Here is a 19,395-nt window from a genome sequence, read left to right as displayed (position 1 = left end):
TTATACATAATTTTACCTTCCATATCATCAAGCTGATCAATCCATAGACTGGTGGGATGTACCGAAGCAGTACTCACCCAGGGCGGGACATTGAAATCCCTGACCTCAACACTGAAGCTCCAAACCGGGCCTCCGCCCGTGCAGCCACAGTCAAACGGTAATGCTTGGAGAATGTATGAGCCGAAGCCCAAGTTGCCGCCTTGCATATCTCTTCCAAGGAGACGGATCCGGCCTCTGCCATCGAGGCCGCCTGAGCTCTTGTGGAGTGAGCCTTCAGCTGGATAGGCGGCACCTTCCCCGCGGCCACATAAGCCGCTGCAATGGCTTCCTTGACCCATCTTGCCACTGTAGGCTTAGCAGCCTGCAGACCCTTACGAGGACCTGCACACAGGACAAACAGATGATCTGACTTCCGGAAATCATTGGTCACTTCCAAGTATCTGATGATGACTCGTCTCACATCCAGATATTTAAGAGCAGAGTACTCCTCTGGGTAGTCCTCCCTACGAAAGGAAGGGAGACAGAGCTGCTGATTCACATGGAATCGAGAAACAATCTTGGGCAGGAAGGAAGGCACTGTGCGAATAGCCACTCCTGCCTCAGTGAACTGCAGAAAAGGCTCTCGACAAGAGAGCGCCTGGAGCTCGGAAACTCTTCTGGCTGAAGTGATAGCCACCAAAAAGACTGCTTTCAACGTCAGGTCTTTCAGAGATGCCCTCGACAAGGGTTCAAAAGGCGGCTTCTGCAATGCTCTTAGCACCAGGTTGAGATTCCACGCAGGCACCACTGAGTGCAGAGGAGGGCGCAGGTGATTAACTCCCTTGAGAAAGCGCACCACATCTGGCTGCGAAGCCAGGGAAACACCCTTCAGGCGGCCCCTGAAGCAAGCCACAGCCGCTACCTGGACTTTAAGGGAACTGAGCGACAGGCCTTTCTCTAGACCTTCTTGCAGGAACGCCAACACTGAAGAAATTGGAGCAGTGAAGGGAGAAAGTGAGCCTGCTTCACACCACGCTGCAAACATACGCCAAACCCTGGCGTAAGCAGTAGAAGTAGAGCGCTTCCTCGCTCTCAGCATAGTGGCGATGACCTTGTCTGAGAAGCCCTTCTTCCTCAGACGCTGCCGCTCAATAGCCAGGCCGTAAGACCAAAGGGGGAGGGATCCTCCATCACCACGGGACCCTGATGCAACAGGCCCTGCTCCACTGGCAGTCGCAGAGGATCGTCGACTGAGAGCCTGATCAAGTCCGCATACCAGGGACGTCTGGGCCAATCCGGACCCACCAGGATTACCCTGCCGGGATGCTTTGCCACCCGGTCTAGCACCCTGCCCAACATGGGCCAGGGCGGGAACACATAGAGAAGCTCTTGTGTCGGCCACTGTTGGAGAAGAGCATCTACTCCCAGGGATCGAGGGTCCCGTCCTCTGCTGAAGAAGCGCGGCACTTGGCAATTGGCCGATGACGCCATCAGATCTAGGCTCGGCTGGCCCCAGCGCTTCGTGATGTCCAAGAACGCCTGAGCAGATAGCTGCCACTCTCCGGGCTCCAAGGTATGGCGACTGAGAAAGTCCGCCTTGACATTCATGACTCCGGCAATGTGGGCCGCTGAAAGCTGCTCCAGGTTCGCTTCCGCCCACTGGCATAGATTCATAGCCTCCTTGGCTAGAGGGGCGCTCTTGGTACCTCCCTGGCGGTTGACATAGGCCACAGCCGTGGCATTGTCCGACAGAACCCGTACTGGTTTCAACGCCAGTACCGGGATGAACTCCAAAAGCGCCAACCGAATGGCTCTGAGTTCCAGGAGGTTGATAGACCACTTTGCCTCTGCAGGAGACCAGAGTCCCTGCGCTGTCCTTCCCAAGCAGTGGGCTCCCCAGCCCGACAAGGAAGCGTCCGTCGTGACGACAATCCACTCTGGGGTCACCAGAGGCATTCCTGCAGACAACTTGTCCATCTGCGTCCACCAGCTCAGCGCCTTGCGCACTGCTGGGCCCAAGGGAAGGCGCACAGCATAATCCTCCGACACCGGAGTCCAGCGCTGCAGCAGAGAGTGTTGAAGTGGTCTCATATGAGCCCTGGCCCAGGGCACTACTTCCATCGTGGCCGACATAGAGCCCAACAGCTGCACATAGTCCCAAGCCCGAAGAGGAGAGGCTACTAGGAACTGGTTCACCTGAGCCTGAAGCTTGACAATCCGATTGTCTGGCAGGAACACTCTGCCCACTTGGGTGTCGAATCGAACTCCCAGATACTCCAGGGACTGAGTGGGGCGCAGCTGGCTTTTCTCCCAGTTGATGATCCATCCCAGGGAGCTCAAAAGAGCAACCACCCGGTTCACAGCTTTGCCGCACTCTGCATAAGAGGGGGCTCGGATCAACCAGTCGTCCAGATAAGGATGGACTTGTACTCCTTCCTTCCTCAGGAAGGCCGCGATGACCACCATTACTTTGGAGAAGGTCCGCGGAGCAGTAGCCAACCCGAACGGGAGGGCTCTGAACTGGAAGTGTCGGCCCAGTACTGCAAAACGCAGGAAGCGTTGATGAGGAGGCCAGATGGGAATATGCAAGTACGCTTCCTTGATGTCCAAGGATGCCAGGTACTCCCCTGCCTTCACTGCCGCTATAACAGAGCGGAGAGTCTCCATGCGAAAGTGCCGAACTTTCAAGGCCCGATTGACCCCCTTGAGGTCGAGGATAGGCCGGACAGAACCTCCTTTCTTTGGTACCACAAAGTAAATGGAGTAACGTCCCTTGCCAAGCTGATTTTCTGGCACCGGAACGACCGCCCCCAGGCGGATGAGATTGTCCAAGGTCTGCTGCACTGCCACAGCTTTGACCGGAGACTTGCAGGGAGAGAGTACAAACCCGTCTCTTAAGGGTCGGCAGAACTCTAGCTTGTAGCCGTCTCTGATGACTTCCAGCACCCAAGCGTCTGAAGTTATTGTGGTCCACTCGCCCAGAAATGAGGACAGCCGTCCTCCAATCTGCACTGGGGCGTGGACCAAGACCCCGTCATTGGGTACGAGACCCTGGGGGAGGACCGGAGGGAGCACCTCCGGGACGGCGGTCTCTGCGAAAGGAACGCTGCTTGGGGGAGAAGGTCCTCTTAAAGGAAGAGGAGGCAGAAGAGCCCGACCTGCCCGGGCGGTACCGACGGGCTTCCTGAAACCGTCCTCTGGAGGTACCGGGGCGAGCACTAGCTCGAGCCCTGACCTCTGGTAACTTCTTGCCCTTAGACGTGCCGAGATCGGTCACGATTTTGTCCAGCTCGACCCCAAAGAGCAGCTTGCCTTTAAAAGGCAATCTAGCCAGGCGGGATTTAGAGGCGTGGTCAGCAGACCAATGCTTCAGCCAAAGCCACCGCCGCGCAGAGATTGTCTGAGCCATGCCTTTAGCTGAGGCTCTCAAGACATCATACAGCAAGTCTGCCAAATAGGCCAAGCCCGATTCCAGGGCCGGCCAATCATCCCTCAAGGAAGAATCCGAGGGGGAAGCCCGCCGCACCATAGTCAGGCACGCCCTGGCCACATAGGAACCGCAAACTGAGGCCTGCAAATTTAAAGCAGTAGCCTCGTAGGACGACCTTAAGGCCGCCTCCAATCTTCTGTCTTGGGCGTCCTTTAGGGCCGTGCCACCTTCCACCGGCAACGCCGTTTTCTTAGTCACCGCAGTGATTAAAGAATCCACGGTAGGCCACAGATAGGCCTCACGTTCACTCACAGCCAAAGGATAGAGGCGGGACATAGCCCTAGCCACTTTAAGGCTCGCTTCTGGGACATCCCATTGAGCCGAAATTAAGGTGTGCATAGCATCATGCACGTGGAAGGTTCTAGGCGGGCGCTTCGTCCCCAGCATAATGGCAGAGCCAACAGGGGCTGAGGGAGAGACGTCCTCCGGAGAGGAAATCTTCAAAGTGTCCATGGCCTGTAGCAACAGGTTGGGCAAATCCTCTGGGCTAAAAAGCCGCGCTGCAGAGGGGTCATCCGCTCCAACCGAGCGGGGATCCGTCTCCTCCAAGGAATCCGCAAAGGACCGTTGGGAGACCTCAGACACGCTGCCCTCATCTACATCGGAGGAGACAAATTCCTCCAAGGCCTGGGAATCAACCCGAGGGCGTTTGCCTCTGGGAACCTCAACCTCTTTACCAGACGAGGGAGCAGGGGCAGCGTTGTGCATGAGGAAGGCCTGATGCAGCAGCAAAACAAACTCGGGGGAGAAACCCCCCAGACTGTGCACTTCCGCAGCCTGGGCAACAGCCCTAGACGCACCCTCAACCGGCGCTCGCAAGAGCGGGGGAGAGACATGCTGCGCATCCAAGATGGCGTCCGGCGCGACACTCCGCGAAGGAGCCGCGCGGGAAGAACGGCTCTTAACTTTAGCCGCTTTTGTGCCGTCGCCCAAATTAAGGGCGTTCATGGCATTAATGTCTCCAACCTCAAGGGCGGCCCAAGAAGAAGCCGTCCGAGCCGCGTGGCCGGCCAAGATGGCGGAGGCGAGGAGCGGGGGATGGGCGTTTATGGCGGGAAAAACCGCCACGCCGGAGGAAGGACCGGGACATACATCGGTCACGAAACTGTCACCCAACAAGGGCGAATCAGGCTTGAAGACCCCCGCATCCCCTCTAGAAGCGCTCCAGCGATCCGGGGAGCGACCCTTTGCGCCCTCGCCCTCCGACGCCATATGCCACGAGGAGAAGAATCGGGGAACCCCCTGCCCGCTATAAAAAGGTAAAAATTACCTGCTGTCCGCTCCGAGCTGTAACGACCTGGTGTCCCAGTGAGTAGCTGCAATAGACGCTTAAATAAACGTCGAAATAAACGCCTTTAAGGACGTTCCAAAATTTTTTTTTTTTTTTTAACGGAGCCAGCGGGAGGGGGGAGAAAAGGAGGGACCTGGCACCACCAGGTTTGCACTTGCTCAAAAGAGCCCTCAACCCCAGGCACTCAACAAAACCTAAAAATTAGGCTTGGAGGCCTAGCCAGAGCTGCTGCTGTGTGTGACCACCACCTGCTGAGATAGAGAACATACTGAGGAGTTTCCGGCAGCACATGACCACATATAGGGAGGCAAAAGTTTGCTCTCTATCTCCACCTGCTGGTAGATGGACACAACCCACCAGTCTATGGATTGATCAGCTTGATGATATGGAAGTACTGTATGCCTTAAAAAAATAAATATGTTTTAAGAGCAACCTTAAAAGTGATTAACTGCTCAATACGAAGGTAAAAAGAGATTGAATTCCAACTAGTTAGTGCATCTGACACGATGAAAACGGATGTGCAGATGGTATGGATTAGAGGAACAGAATGATCAGGCAGAACACAGGGAAGAAGTGATCAAAGGAGAAATTGGGGAAGACCAGAATGCAAAAGCTAACATGTCAATACAAGAATTTTAAAAAGAATGCAATAGTGAACCGGAAGCCAATGTTCAGAGTTCAAAAGAAGGGTCACATGGTCATATTTTTTGGCACGAGTGAGCTTTGACCGCAGTATTCCGAATTAACTGTAAGCAACAAATTTGATGAAGAGGAAAACCTTGAAAAAGAATTACAAATGTCAATACGAGAAATGATTAGAGCATGCAGCAATAAACAAAGGGACTGCAGGTCAAAAAAAAGAATTTTTCATTTCACCCTTAGGCAGATTAGATCTGTTTATGTCTAATCTGATCATTTTCTTTCCTGTACTCGCAGCAGATGACTCCAGACATGGGGTTGTATCCATCTATCAGCAGGTGGAGATGGAAGTTGAACTGTGCCTTACGGGATGGAATGCTCCTTGGCCAGCCAGTATCTCTCATAACAAAAACAGAAGGAAAGAATAAACCCCTTCCTCACAGAAACTGTAAATGGACTCCAAATAACTAAAACAAGAACAATGTATCTGAAACAAGAAAAAAAAATAGAAAGTTTTCTTTCCTTTAGTAACAACAGATGACCTTACTCTTTCAGCTGTGATCCCTCACGAGGGCCTGATCTTGAAGTTTTTGCTGTGAACTATCAGACAAGACATAAGGGAAAATTAGGTTCTTACCTTGGTAATTTTCTTTCCTTTAGTCAAAGCAGATGAATTCATTAACTGATGGGTTATGTCCGCCTACCAGCAGGTGAAGATAGAGAACATTGAAAAACCATAGTGCTCTATGGACGGCTCGCTCCATCAGCCTTCAGTATTTGAAAACTTCCAAAGCAGAGTGTATCCTCAAAGTAGAATAACATGAACTTTTCTCACAGCGAACAAATGCCCCAGAATAGAAGCAATAATCACACAAAGGAGGGACGATCTCAACCTCCTGTAACAGAACAGAAATCCTGAAGACTGTTTTCCAACTTCTCCCAATGAGGGAAAAAGTCTGCAGGAAACAACTGAACAAATAACCGGACAGGGAGGGATCATGGAATCTGCTGTGACTAAAGGAAAGAAAATTACCAAGATAAGAACCTAATTTTCCCTTCCTTGTCATCACCAGCAGATGAATCCATTAACTGATGGGATGTATAAAAGCACTCCCTAGTTAGGGCGGGAATCTGTCACTCCCCGAGCAAGCACTTGCGCTCCAAACTGTACCTCCCGCTTTGCTGCAACATCCAGCCTGTAATGCCGGACGAAGGAGAGCTTAGAAGCCCAAGTAGCCGCACAACAGATCTCCTGAAGAGAGAGTGCTCCTGTTTTGGCCCACGAAGAGGAAATTGCTCTCGTGGAATGCGCTTTAAATGCGTCAGGCGGAGACCGCCCTGACAGCAGATACGTAGAAAAAATTACTTCCTTGAGCCAACGGGCTATAGTGGCCTTAGATGCCGGAGACCCTCTTCGAGGACCTGACAACAAGACAAAAAGGTGATCAGAGGTCCTGAAGTCATTTGACATTTGCAGATACTGCAAGACAGCCCTGCGAACATCTAGAAGATGTAACTGCCCAAAAGATTCCAGAAACTCCTCCCTAGTAAAGGAGGGCAGATAAATGGGCTGGTTTAGGTGAAACGCTGAAACCACCTTAGGCAGGAAGGAAGGCACAGTACGCACCATAACTCCGGAATCTGAGAATTGCAAAAAGGGATCTCGACAGGACAGAGCCTGGAGCTCAGACACACGTCTCGCCGAAGTTATGGCCACCAAAAAGACTGTCGTTAGAGTCAAATCCTTCTCTGAAGCTCGCCTCAGCGGCTCGAAGGGCGAACACTGGAGCGCCTTCAACACCAGCCCCAGGTTCCAAGCCGGACACGGCAGCCGCACTGGCGGGCGAAGCCGGAGTGCCCCTCTTAGAAATCGGGCAACGTCCGGATGAGCGGCCAGGGAAAAGGCCAGAGACCTTCCCTCGAAAGCATGCCAATGCTGCCACTTGCACTCGCAGGGAATTGTAGGCCAAGCCTTTTTGTAAACCATCCTGCAAAAACTCCAGTATTGGTGAGACTGTAGCCCTCGTGGGTGTGATCGCCTTTGAAACACACCACACCTCAAACTGGCACCAGATCCGAGCATAAGCAACGGAAGGGGGTCAGGTGACATTTGTCCAAATTGACGACCCAGCCCAGAGATTGAAGTACTGAGACCACTCTGGCTATCTGATGACTCTCCACTGCCGAGTCTGCTCTGATGAGCCAGTCGTCTAGGTACGGGTGAACCCGGATACCCTCTCACCTAAGAAAAGCAACTACTACCACCATAACCTTTGAGAAGGTTCGGGGATCTGTGGCGAGGCCAAAAGGCAAGGCCCAAAACTGGAAATGTTTTCCCATCACCGCAAACCGCAGAAACCTCTGGTGCAGGGGCCAAATAGGAATGTGCAAGAAAGCTTCTTTCAGGTCCAGAGACGTGAGAAACTCTCCTGGCTGTGCCGCCGCAATGACAGAGTGCAGGGTTTCCATGTGAAAATGCCGCACTCTCAGGGACTTGTTAACTTCTTTTAAGTCTAGGATAGGCCGAAAAGACCCCCCTTTTCGCGGCACCACAAAGTAAATGGAGTAACAGCCAGAGCCGTGTTCGGCGGGAGGCACCGGGGACACCGCCCCTATGTGAAACAAGCCTTGCAAGGACTCCTCTACCGCCGCCCTTTTGGTGACAGAACCGCATCGGGACTCCACAAACACGTCTCTCACCGGGGCATTGAATTCTATTCTGTAGCTATCTCTGATCAGGTCCAAAACCCATTGATCTGAGGAAATCTTGGCCCACTCCTCGTGAAAGAGGGAAAGTTGTCCTCCTATAACAGGGAACGAGGAGAGGGCCGGCGCACCATCATTGAAAGGATCGCCCTTGAACTCCAGGCCTTGAGCCAGCTGCTGCGGAACGTTTGTCCGAGCAAAAGGAGTTCCTCTGCTGAAAACGGGCACATGAAGTAAACCCAGCAGAACACCCCGGGCGGTACCTTCAAGCTTCATGGAAGCGAGGTCTGTAAGAGGGAACCGCATGACCCTTGGAGGAAGGCCGCGGCCTATCCTCGGGTAAGCGCTGGGGTTTAGCATCCCCCAGGCCTTTAACAATGTTCTCCAGCTCCTCACCAAATAGAAGGCCTTGAAAGGGCAACTTCACCAACCTTTGCTTAGAGGCCATGTCAGCCGCCCAATGCCGTAGCCACAACAGGCGGCTAGCCGCCACCGCCACAGCCATCTGCTTAGCTGAAGCTCTAACGAGATCATAAAGGGCGTCAGCCAAGAAAAACAAGGCCGACTCCATCCGCGGTGCCACCTTCGCAAGGGGCTCCGCTCCATCTCCGGGCTGTTCCACTGCCTGTTGTAACCAAGCCAGGCAGGCTCGGGCAGCGTAACAGGATAGGCCTGAAATCTCAAAGGACCGCTTTATAGCTGATTCAAGGCGTCGGTCCTGCATGTCCTTCAGGGCGACTCCTCCTTCAACTAGGAGGGTAGTTCTCTTTGTCACAGCCGTGACTAGGACATCCACTTTAGGCACAACTAGGCGCGCCAAATGCTTCTCACTTAGAGGGTATAATTGCCCCATAGCCCTGGCAACTTTCAAAGGCCCCTCGGGATCAGCCCATTGAGCCGAAATAAGCTCTTGGATGGAGTCATGCAAAGGAAAGGCTCGAGCAGGCTTCTTAGTACTTGTCATCCTCAGGTTAGCAGAGGAGAGTTCAGCACTCGCAGGATCTTCAATAGAGAGGGCCTGCAGTGCATTAGAAATCAGCGCTGGCAGCTCATTGCGGTGGAAAATCCTCACCGCGGAAGGATCATCTGGATCCAGTGGCAATACTGCACCTTCCTCTGGATCTCCAGACCATGAGGGCCTGCCAGACCCCTCAGACTCCTCACATCCTGACCACGGGGGTGGGGGGGGGGGGGGGAATGGGGGTGCGCCACTCTCTGAAGGGGAATCCACCCTTCTGCGCTTGTCCTGCGACCATCTGTCAGGGGAAAATGCACCTGATGGCAATTCAAGACTGGGCTCCACTGGAGGGGACAGGCAGCTGGACCAATTGAGACCCCTGCGGGAGAGCTCTTTTTAACATAAATGCTTTATGCAGCAGCAAAACAAACTCAGGGGAGAATGGCTCACCCTGGTCTCCCGGTTCCAGTCCGGGGGTAATGGTTCTCATATTAGCCTCCATACGACGCTCCCCTCCACGCTCAAACCCCTCCGCCTCAGCGGGGGTCGCTCCATTGTGTTCTAAAATGGCGCCCGCTGCCAGCTCCACGGAGTGGGAAGAAACTTCGCTCGCCATGCTCGGGCCGGCTCTGTCGTCAGAAAAGCACGATTTACACAGCTGCTGATCTGCGCTTGCCACAACGGGAACAGCGCTTAACAACCTCCGCAGCCATCGCCGAAAACGGCGGGAAATTCAAAATGGCGGATTCGCGCCAAAATCGTCCCGAATGCGGGCCCTCGCCGGAGGAGCTACAAAATGCTCTTACCTCCCCAGACCGAGTCCACAGAGCTCCGATCCGCTGCACAATCAGAAGAAAACCTCTTTTCTGGGATCGCAGCGCTACCAGCGCGACACAACCTTTTTTTTTTTTTTTACGCTGTAAGGAAAGTTAGAGGCAACAGCGCAAGAGGCAAATTTTTTCCACTCCGGAGGATCAGTAGCGTGGGAAAGGCAGGGAAAGGGCGAACCTATGTGCCTACATCCACAGCGTGGGCAAAGACAGGGCTAGCCTATGTGTCTACATCCACATCGGGGGCCGGGTAAGGCAGGGAAAGGGCGAACCTATGTGCCTTTAAAGTGGGCACCACCAGCCACAACACCCCTGCTACAACTGGCAACAGCACAGGAGCCACCCTAGGCAGATTTTCTGAAGGAGCTGAATAAGCTGCATCCACCCTGCTGGGGAGATAGAGAATACTGGAGAAGCAGATGGAGCTAGCTGGCCATGAGGCACTATGGTTTTTCAGTGCTCTCTATCTCCCCCTGCTGGTTGATGGACACAACCCACTCGAAATGGATTCATCTGCTTGATGACAAGGAACAGTAAGTTGATACAAGTTCATTCATTCATGATAACTCGCGTTCGGGTGACAATGTCATAGCTTGTGCTGATTAATCCTCTTCCATATTAGGCATTTATTGAAGAGGTAGGATTTGAGAATTTTTGTCTAGTATCCATCTTACAGATGTTGGTAACAAGTTTCACAGCTTAGTTGTGAGGTAGGTGTTCAATTTAAGAGAGATTTCATCAACAGCTTGTATAGAATGGAATTCAAGGGGAAAAAGCAATTGTACATCGTCCAAATAAATGAAAAAGGAAATTTCCAATGACTGCCCAATTCCTGTGGGACACCGCAAGAAAGAGTAACAGGTGAAGAGATTTCTGCCATGGAACCTAAACATTTCTTTCAGTTAAGGTAAAATTATGTATCATACCTGATAATTTTCTTTCCATTAATCATAGCTGATCAATCCATAGACTGGTGGTTGTGTCCATCTACCAGCAGGTGGAGATAGAGAGCAAACTTTTGCCTCCCTATATGTGGTCATGTGCTGCCGGAAACTCCTCAGTATGTCGATATCAAAGCTCCATCCGCAGGACTCAGCACTTAGAGAATTACACCCACAAAGGGACACTCTGCCCAGCTCACCACCGCCGAAACGGGGGAGGGGAATTAACCCAGCTCATCCCCACACAAGTGGGGGAGGGGAATCCGTCCAGCTCATCCCCGCGGAGCGGGGGAGGGACACCACCCCGCCGATGCGGGGGGATCTGGCTTATCCTGCAACCGCAACCGCGGGAGGAGCTGACTGACCCTAACACCGCCGAAGCGGGAGGGGTACAAAGCTGCCCTACAGCCGCACGAAGCGGGAGGGAGTGCCGGCAGAATTTAAGTCTCAATCCAGCCCCGTAAAACGGAGGGGAGAGGAATGCAGCAGCTCACTGTAACACAAACTCGTCTCAACTCTTGAAGAATCCAAGTGAAAAAACTTGAACACGAAGTCCTCCTGAAGTAACTGAAGACTAAACTTGAACCTAAAATTCAACCAGAATATAAACAGTACAGATATCTGGGAGGGGCTATGGATTGATCAGCTATGATTAATGGAAAGAAAATTATCAGGTATGATACATAATTTTACCTTCCATATCATCATGCTGATCAATCCATAGACTGGTGGGATGTACCGAAGTAGTACTCACCCAGGGCGGGACATTGAAATCCCTGAACTCAACACTGAAGCTCCAAACCGGGCCTCCGCCCGAGCAGCCACAGTCAAGCGGTAATGTCTGGAGAAGGTATGGGCCGACGCCCAAGTTGCCGCCTTGCAAATCTCTTCCAAGGAGACGGACCCAGCCTCTGCCATCGAGGCCACCTGAGCTCTAGTGGAGTGGGCCTTCAACTGAATAGGCGGCACCTTCCCCGCGGCCACATAAGCTGCTGCAATGGCTTCCTTGACCCATCTTGCCACTGTAGGCTTAGCAGCCTGCAGACCCTTACGAGGACCTGCAAACAGGACAAACAGATGATCCGACTTCCGGAAATCATTGGTCACTTCCAAGTATCTGATGATGACCCGTCTCACATCCAGATATTTGAGAGCAGAATACTCTTCTGGGTAGTCCTCCCTACGAAAGGAAGGGAGACAGAGCTGCTGACTCACATGGAAGCGAGAAACAATCTTGGGTAGGAAGGAAGGCACTGTGCGAATAGTCACTCCTGCCTCAGTGAACTGCAGAAAAAGCTCTCGACAAGAGAGTGCCTGGAGCTCGGAAACTCTTCTGGCTGAAGTGATAGCCACCAAAAAGACTGCTTTCAACGTCAGGTCTTTCAGAGATGCCCTCGACAAGGGTTCAAAAGGCGGCTTTGTAAGGCTCTTAGCACCAGGTTGAGATTCCACGCAGGCACCACTGAGTGCAGAGGAGGGCGCAGGTGATTAACTCCCTTGAGGAAACGCACCACATCTGGCTGCAAAGCCAGGGAAGCACCCTTCAGGCGGCCCCTGAAGCAAGCCAGGGCCGCTACCTGGACTTTCAGGGAACTGAGCGACAGGCCTTTCTCCAGACCTTCTTGCAGGAACGCCAGCACTGAAGAAATTGGAGCAGTAAATGGAGAAAGTGAACCTGCTTCACACCACGCTGCAAAGGTACGCCAAACCCTGGCGTAAGCAGTAGAAGTAGAGCGCTTCCTCGCTCTCAGTAGAGTGGCGATGACCTTGTCTGAGAAGCCCTTCTTCCTCAGACTCTGCTGCTCAATAGCCAGGCCGTAAGACCAAAGGGGGAGGGATCCTCCATCACCACGGGACCCTGATATAACAGGCCCTGCTCCACTGGCAGTCGCAGAGGTTCGTCCACTGAGAGCCTGATCAAGTCCGCATACCAGGGACATCTGGGCCAATCCGGACCCACCAGGATTATCCGGCCCGGATGCTTTGCCACCCGGTCTAGCACCCTGCCCAACATGGGCCAGGGCGGGAACACATAGAGAAGCTCTTGTGTCGGCCACTGTTGGAGAAGAGCATCTACTCCCAGGGATCGAGGGTCCCGTCCTCTGCTGAAAAAGCGCGGCACTTGGCAATTGGCCGATGACGCCATCAGATCTAGGCTCGGCTGGCCCCAGCGCTTCGTGATGTCCAAGAACGCCTGAACAGATAGCTGCCACTCTCCGGGCTCCAAGGTATGGCGACTGAGAAAGTCCGCCTTGACATTCATGACTCCGGCAATGTAGGCCGCTGACAGCTGTTCCAGGTTCGCTTCCGCCCACTGGCATAGATTCATGGCCTCCTTGGCTAGAGGGGCGCTCTTGGTACCTCCCTGGCAGTTGACATAGGCCACAGCCGTGACATTGTCCGACAGGACCCGTACAGGCTTCAACGCCAGTACCGGGATGAACTCCAAAAGCGCCAACCGAATGGCTCTGAGTTCCAGGAGGTTGATAGACCACTTTACCTCTGCAGGAGACCAGAGCCCCTGCGCTGTCCTTCCCAAGCAGTGGGCTCCCCAGCCCGACAAAGAGGCGTCCGTCGTGACGACAATCCACTCCGGGGTCACCAGAGGCATTCCTGCAGACAACTTGTCTGTCTGCGTCCACCAGCTCAGCGCCTTGCGCACTGCTGGGTCCAAGGGAAGGCGCACAGCATAATCCTCAGACATCGGAGTGCAGCGCTGCAGCAGAGAGTGTTGTAGTGGTCTCATATGAGCCCTGGCCCAGGGCACTACTTCCATCGTGGCCGTCATAGAGCCCAACAGCTGCACATAGTCCCAAGCCCGAAGAGGAGAGGCTACTAGGAACTGGTCCATCTGAGCCTGAAGCTTGACAATCCGATTGTCTGGCAGGAACACTCTGCCCACTTGGGTGTCGAATCGAACTCCCAGATACTCCAGGGACTGAGTTGGGCGCAGCTGGCTTTCCTCCCAGTTGATGATCCACCCCAGGGAGCTCAAAAGAGCAACCACCCGGTTCACAGCTTTGCCGCACTCTGCATAAGAGGGGGCTCGGATCAACCAGTCGTCCAGATAAGGATGGACTTGTACTCCTTCCTTCCTCAGGAAGGCCGCGATGACCACCATTACTTTGGAGAAGGTCCGCGGAGCAGTAGCCAACCCGAACGGGAGGGCTCTGAACTGGAACTGTCGGCCCAGTACTGCAAAACGCAGAAAGCGTTGATGAGGAGGCCAGATGGGAATATGCAAGTACGCTTCCTTGATGTCCAAGGATGCCAGGAACTCTCCTGCCTGCACTGCCGCTATAACAGAGCGGAGGGTCTCCATGCGAAAGAGCCTGATTGACCCCTTGAGGTCGAGGATAGGCCGTACAGAACCTCCTTTCTTTGGTACCACAAAGTAAATGGAGTAACGTCCCTTGCCAAGCTGATTTTCTGGCACCGGAACGACCGCACCCAGGCGGATCAGATTGTCCAAGGTCTGCTGCACTGCCACAGCTTTGACCGGAGACTTGCAGGGAGAGAGTACAAACCCGTCTCTTAAGGGTCGGCAGAACTCTAGCTTGTAGCCGTCTCTGATGACTTCCAGCACTCAAGCGTCTGAAGTTATTGTGATCCACTCGCCCAGAAACGAGGACAGCCGTCCTCCAATCTGCACTGGGGCGTGGACCAAGGCCCCGTCATTGGGTACGAGACCCTAGGGGAGGACCGGAGGGAGCACCTCCGGGACGGCGGTCTCTGCGAAAGGAATGCTGCTTGGGGGAGAAGTTCCTCTTGAAGGAAGAGGGGGCAGAGGAGCCCGACCTGCCCGGGCGGTACCGACGGGCTTCCTGAAACCGTCCTCTGGAGGTACCGGGGCGAGCACTAGCCCGAGCCCTGACCTCTGGTAACCTCTTGCCCTTAGACGTGCCGAGATCGGTCACGATTTTGTCCAGCTCGACCCCAAAGAGCAGCTTGCCTTTAAAAGGCAATCTAGCCAGGCGGGATTTAGAGGCATGGTCAGCAGACCTATGCTTCAGCCAAAGCCACCGCCGCGCAGAGATTGTCTGAGCCATGCCTTTAGCTGAGGCCCTCAAGACATCATACAGCAAGTCTGCCAAATAGGCTAAGCCCGATTCCAGGACCGGCCAATCAGCCCTCAAGGAATGATCCGAGGGGGAAGCCCGCTGCACCATAGTCAGGCACGCCCTGGCCACATAGGAGCCGCAAACTGAGGCCTGCAAACTTAAAGCAGCCGCCTCAAAGGACGACCTTAAGGCCGCCTCCAATCTTCTGTCTTGGGCGTCCTATAGGGCCGTGCCACCTTCCACCGGCAACGCCGTTTTCTTAGTCACCGCAGTGATTAAAGAAACCACGGTAGGCCACAAATAGGCCTCACGTTCACTTTCAGGCAAAGGATAGAGGCGGGACATAGCCCTAACCACTTTAAGGCTCGCTTCCGGGACATCCCACTGAGCCGAAATTAAGGTGTGCATGGCATCATGCACGTGGAAGGTTCTATGCGGGCGCTTCGTCCCCAGCATAATGGCAGAGCCAACAGGGGCTGAGGGAGAGACGTCCTCCGGAGAGGAAATCTTCAAAATGCCCATGGCCTGCATTAACAGGTTGGGCAAATCCTCTGAGCTAAAGAGCCGCGCTGCAGAGGGGTCATCCGCTCCATCCGAGCGGGGATCCGTCTCCTCCAAGGAATCCGGAAAGGACCGTTGGGAGAACTCAGATACGCTGCCCTCATCTACATCGGAGGAGACAAAGTCCTCCAAGGCCTGGGAATCAACCCGAGGGCGTTTACCTCCGGAGGCCTCAACCTCTTTACCAGACGAGGGAGCAGGGGCAGCGTTTTGCATAAGGAAGGCCTGATGCAGCAGCAAAACAAACTCAGGGGAGAAACCCCGCATACTGTGCACTTCCGCAGCCTGGGCTACAGCCCTAGACGCACCCTCAATCGGCGCTCGCAAGAGCGGGGGAGAGACATGCTGCGCATCCAAGATGGCGTCCGGCGCGACACTCTGCGAAGGAGCCGCGCGGGAAGAACGGCGCTTAACTTTAGCCACTTTTGTGCCGTCGCCCAAATTAAGGGCGTTCATGGCATCAATGTCTCCCACCTCAAGGGCGGCCCAAGAAGAAGCCGTCCGAGCCGCGTGGCCGGCCAATATGGCGGAGGCGAGCCGCGGGGGATGGGCGTTTATGGCGGGAAAAACCGCCACACCGGAGGAAGGACCGGGACACTCATCGGTCACGAAACTGTCACCCAACAAGGGCGAATCAGACTTTAAGACCCCCGCATCCCCTCTAGAAGCGCACACGCGATCCGGGGAGCGACTCTTTGCGCCCTCGCCCTCCGACGCCATAGGCCACGTGGAGACCAATCGGGGAACCCCCTGCCCGCTATAAAAGGTAAAAATTACCTGCTGTCCGCTCCGAGCTGTAACGACCTGGTGTCCCAGTGAGTAGCTGCAATAAACGTTTAAATAAACGTTGAAATAAACGCCTTTAAGGACGTTCAAAAATTTTTTTTTTTTTTAAACGGATCCAGCGGGAGGGGGGAGAAAAGGAGGGACCTGGCGCCACCAGGTTTGCACTTGCTCAAGAAGAGCCCTCAACCCCAGGCACTCAACAAAACCTAAAAATTAGGCTTGGAGGCCTAGCCAGAGCTGCTGCTGTGTGTGACCACCACCTGCTGAGATAGAGAACATACTGAGGAGTTTCCGGCAGCACATGACCACATATAGGGAGGCAAAGTTTGCTCTCTATCTCCACCTGCTGGTAGATGGACACAACCACCAGTCTATGGATTGACCAGCATGATGATATGGAAGTACTATTTAAACCAACAAAGTCCCTATGGGACTAAGCCTGGCGATCACTCATTGGGCAATAGTTAGGGGTTGCAAAGCTTGAGCTCTGCACTCTACTAGTCTCAGCAAATGGACCAAGGGCAGGAGCAAGGGTGTTAAGGCTTAACCACAGTGATAGGCTGAAGCCTGAGCACCTGGGAGCTACATCCAGGCCCAGCACCAGCCTGAACAACCTTATCTGCTGAAGGTAGAGAAATATGGGAAAGCTCCAGGGGGCGAAGAGCAAATCCAAGAAGACAGGAGGAGCCTCCATGGAAAGTCAAAGCAAAACAGCAAAAGTAGAGGCTGACAAATGCTCCAGGGGGCACCAGCATATATACTGGTGATGTCACTGGAACCCCCCCCCCCCCCCCGTTCTCTAACTCCATTTGCTGGGAGAAAAGGGACATAACCCCACTTGTTCAGACTGGTGAGGCTTGGATAGGGAAGCCCGATGCATCAAAAGGATAAACTCAGGCAAAAATCTGGATATCCAAAGGCTCCTCAGCTTTGTTGTACTCCGCCGTGACTTCCACGTCCCATAATTGGCAACTGGGGTGGGGGTGGGGGGGGAGGACATATGCAGAAGGCTTCTAAGATAGCAGTGGTTCCCACCAAAAATTGGGTATCCTACCATCTCCGAGCCTTCTCATCCCCCACTGCGACCACAATCTTTTGATACACTGCAGCTCCCCTCCACTGTCAGTACCTTGGCTGCTGGAGCTCTAACTCTCTGCACTTCACAAAAGTGCAGCACAAACCGCTGCTCACTGCAGTGCTCCAGCAGCTGCCAAATGTCAGGCAGTGCATGATCACTTGGCCTGTGCTGGCATAGCTCTCATGTTCAACTGTCTTTTTAGCCACTGTGCACGTAAGACCATCCCACCCCAGACCAGAGAGCACAATCCACCGCCTGTATTCTCTCTACAGCAGACGCTCTTCAAACCCTCAGGCCCTTCCTTTAATTTTTAAAATTTGTCCAATACAGTCTCTCAAGGTTTTCCCCTCAGATTTGGAGGCAGAAGCTAAGGCACCGAGGTGTGTGACACCCCAAAGACCCAACCAACATGGGCACAGACTGACCCCCTGCCTTTGGGACTTTTTTTTAAAAAATTTATTAAATCCACAAAAGGCTAACACAGGGATATTCAACCTTAGCCTGCACCAGATCGGGTTTTCAGGATCTCTCCAATATGCATGAGATCCATTTGCAAACAATGGAGGCAGTGCATGCAAATAGATCTCATGCATAATCATTGGGGTAATCCTGACAACCCGACTGGATTGTGGCCCTCAAGAACTGAAGTTGGACAACCCTGGGCTAACACAATTTTCGGTATAGCCAATCTATCTGCACTAGACCTGGACAGAATTGCACCTCTACCATCTGCAGGAGATGGAAAACTACTGGCTGGCTGTGGACTGCACAGACTACTTAACTTACTGGAGACTGGGCGGCTAAATGGCAGATGATGTTTAATGTGAGCAAGTGCAAGGTGATGCATGTGGGAAAAAAGAACCCGAATTATAGCTACGTCATGCAAGGTTCCACGTTAGGAGTTACGGACCAAGAAAGGGATCTGGGTGTCGTCGTCGATAACACACTGAAACCTTCTGCTCAGTGTGCAGCTGCGGCTAGGAAAGCGAATAGAATGTTGGGTATTATTAGGAAAGGTATGGAAAACAGGTGTGAGGATGTTATAATGCCGTTGTATCGCTCCATGGTGCGACCGCACCTTGAGTATTGTGTTCAATTCTGCTCGCCGCATCTCAAGAAAGATATAGTAGAATTGGAAAAGGTGCAGCGAAGGGCGACTAAAATGATAGTGGGGATGGGACAACTTCCCTATGAAGAAAGACTAAGGAGGCTAGGGCTATTCAGCTTGGAGAAGAGACGGCTGAGGGGAGACATGATAGAGGTATATAAAATAATGAGTGGAGTGGAACAGGTGGATGTGAAGCGTCTGTTCACGCTTTCCAAAAATACTAGGACTAGGGGGCATGCGATTAAACTACAGTATAGTAAATTTAAAACAAATTGGAGAAAAGGTTTCTTCACCCAATGTGTAATTAAACTCTGGAATTCATTGTCGGAGAATGTGGTGAAGGCGGTTAGCTTAGCAGAGTTTAAAAAGGGGTTGGACAGTTTCCTAAAGGACAAGTCCATAAACTGCTACTAAACGGACTTGGAAAAATCCAAAATTCCAGGAATAACATGTATAGAATGTTTGTACATTTGGGAAGCTTGCCAGGTGCCCTTGGCCTGGATTGGCCGCTGTCGTGGACAGGATGCTGGGCTCGATGGACCTTTGCTCTTTTCCCAGTATGGCATTACTTATGTACTACTCTCAGCCTCCAACTGCTTGTATGTGTATACACTCGTATGTCTGAACAGGTCTGGAGGGATGCTAAGGAACTAGATATTAACCAAACTAGTGAAGTTGCTGCTAAACATCCAGCTTCTTTGGTCCCCATGGCCTTGATGGACAATACCAGGCCACCACCGCCTTTCAGGAAGTTCTAGCCTTCTAGAACTTACTTGGCTACCCTATAACCTACATGGTTGTTCAGTGGTGTCTCCTCTCTATGCCTTCATCACTTTACCCTTGTCCTCAGCTCAACAGAGTGAACTGGGTGGGGGGGGGGGGGGGGGGGGGGGGTTGTTTGCAATGTTCCCAAATACTTTGTGGCTCATTTTCAAAGCACTTGGACACACAAAGTACCATAGTAGTC

The 19,395-nt window shown here is 53.0% G+C and overlaps 1 protein-coding gene across 1 annotated transcript in view; it reads right to left on the bottom strand.

The window, feature by feature from the left end:
* The window catches only part of CDC27 (cell division cycle 27), a 456,933-nt gene that overhangs the window by 337,828 nt on the left and 99,710 nt on the right, over positions 1 to 19,395 (bottom strand). The gene's annotated exons all lie outside the window — the stretch shown is intronic.

This window comes from Microcaecilia unicolor, chromosome 12, assembly GCF_901765095.1.
Source record: "Microcaecilia unicolor chromosome 12, aMicUni1.1, whole genome shotgun sequence".
NCBI classification, from domain to species: Eukaryota; Metazoa; Chordata; class Amphibia; order Gymnophiona; family Siphonopidae; genus Microcaecilia; species Microcaecilia unicolor.
The sequence above is the reverse complement of the archived record's forward strand: the minus strand, read 5'-3'. Positions and strand labels throughout refer to the sequence as shown.